The sequence below is a fragment of the Silene latifolia genome, chromosome X, assembly GCF_048544455.1.
Source record: "Silene latifolia isolate original U9 population chromosome X, ASM4854445v1, whole genome shotgun sequence".
In the NCBI taxonomy this organism is placed as follows: Eukaryota; Viridiplantae; Streptophyta; class Magnoliopsida; order Caryophyllales; family Caryophyllaceae; genus Silene; species Silene latifolia.
In genome coordinates this window covers 194,289,597-194,291,411 of record NC_133537.1, presented here as the reverse complement: position 1 = coordinate 194,291,411, position 1,815 = coordinate 194,289,597, and the positions used below count along the sequence as shown (strand labels likewise).

The 1,815-nt window shown below is 39.5% G+C and overlaps 1 non-coding gene across 1 annotated transcript; it reads right to left on the bottom strand.

The window, feature by feature from the left end:
* Positions 1-1,057: 1,057 nt before the first annotated feature.
* Positions 1,058-1,164, bottom strand: LOC141624187 (small nucleolar RNA R71). The gene has a single exon (XR_012533997.1). It is a non-coding gene; the product is annotated as a small nucleolar RNA R71 (small nucleolar RNA).
* Between the last annotated feature and the right edge of the window lie 651 nt (positions 1,165-1,815).

Genomic DNA, 1,815 nt, shown 5'->3' with positions numbered 1-1,815 from the left:
TAATTTGAGAACATGTTTGTATGATCATATCCCATGATTCCCCTATGAACCCATGACACCCTAGTGCTTTTAATCAATTGTTTACACCCTTATTTTATTTATCTTGTTAGTTTATTTTCATTGCTATCTTAGTTTAGTAACCTTCTACATCAACCCAATTTGTGACACCCCTAGACACCGCTAGTTACAATAGAATCTTCATTTCAATACCCGTCCCTTGGGATCCGACCTTTACTTGCCTCTTTACTAATTGTAGAGTTGTTTGTGAAGTATAAATTGTGTTTTGTATCGACCATTGACCAACGACCACATATGCTTAATTGTGAACACGAAATGGCTCCGATCAAAAATGGCGCTGCCGTTTGGGGACGGTGTTTAATTGATTTAAGATTTCTTTTATTGTTTTTAGTTGTGTCTTTCTTCACCTTGGGGAAGTAAAACTCCTCAAGGTTTGTTCTAATTGTTTTCTAGTTGTTTGATATTTTGCATGTCTAGAAGGTTACAAAGAGATTTGTTACCTTTTGACCGTGAAATCGAAAGAACCTTGACGAATAATAGGAGACTTGTTAGGAGGAATTTGGGAGGTGTTGGTGAAGTTGTTCAACCCACTAGTGAGTTTGTCAATCCTTTCGCAATAGAAGGAGAAGAAAACCCATTAAACAATACCACACAAAATCCACCTACAATGCCTAAATTCTCGTCACACTCTATACCCACCAAGGAGGATCTACCAAATGGTACTCCTACCCCACAACATCTTACCGGAAACTTTATTGCCAAGTCCGCCTTCATCCAACTAGTTGAGAGGAGCCAATTCGGGGGAATGCCTAGTGAGGACCCTCATTCTCATATGGAAACATTTTGTGATTATTGTGAAGCTATCTCTCAAACGGGCGTGACTCAAGACCAAATAAGATGGGTCTTATTTCCTTTTTCGTTAATCGGCACCGTAAAGCAATGGTTGAAGGGCCTTGATAAGGCCACCCTTGGAATAGATTCTTGGAAGAAGCTAGCTCCAGCTTTCTACCAAAAATTCTACCCACCGGAAAAGACCAATATGCTAAGAGCTCAAATTACGGGTTTTAAGCAAAGGGATGAAGAGTCTTTGTATGAAGCTTGGGAGCGGTTCAAAGGTATTTGTCGCTCATGTCCTCACCATGGACTTAGCGAATGGTTTTTAGTGCAACAATTTTAGAATGGTTTATATGAAGATTCAAGGAACATTCTCAATATGGGATCAAATGGAATGTTCACCGAAGTTGATGACAATCTAACATGGAACAAGATTGAGGAAATGGCGGTCCATAATTCGCAATATAGTAGGCCTCGCAAGGCTACTAGAGGAGGAAAGTATGAAGTGGACACCGTTACTCAATTGGGTGCTCAACTTAGTGCTCACATTGACACAATCAACTTGAAATTTGAACAAGCTATGGCTAGACTTGAGGAAAACTCAAAATCATCAAAGCATCATGTCAATGCCATGACGGCATCCTCATCAATCCCAAGCGGGATATGTGAGAATTGTGGAACCTTGGGTCATGACTCAAGTGAGTGTAGGGGAACAACCGAACAAGTTAATGCTTTCCAAGCTTACAAAAGTGGTACCCCTTATTCAAATTTTTACAATGAAAACACCAAGTTCCATCCAAATCTCTCATACAAAAGCCAAAATGTTCAAAACCCTCAAACAACATACACTCCACCACCCATGAGAAATCAAAATCAAAGACCCTTTTACAATCAAAACCAAGGTTACCAAAATCAAAATCCATATAATCACCACAATGACCAAAGTTTTGATGTCCAAAAAGC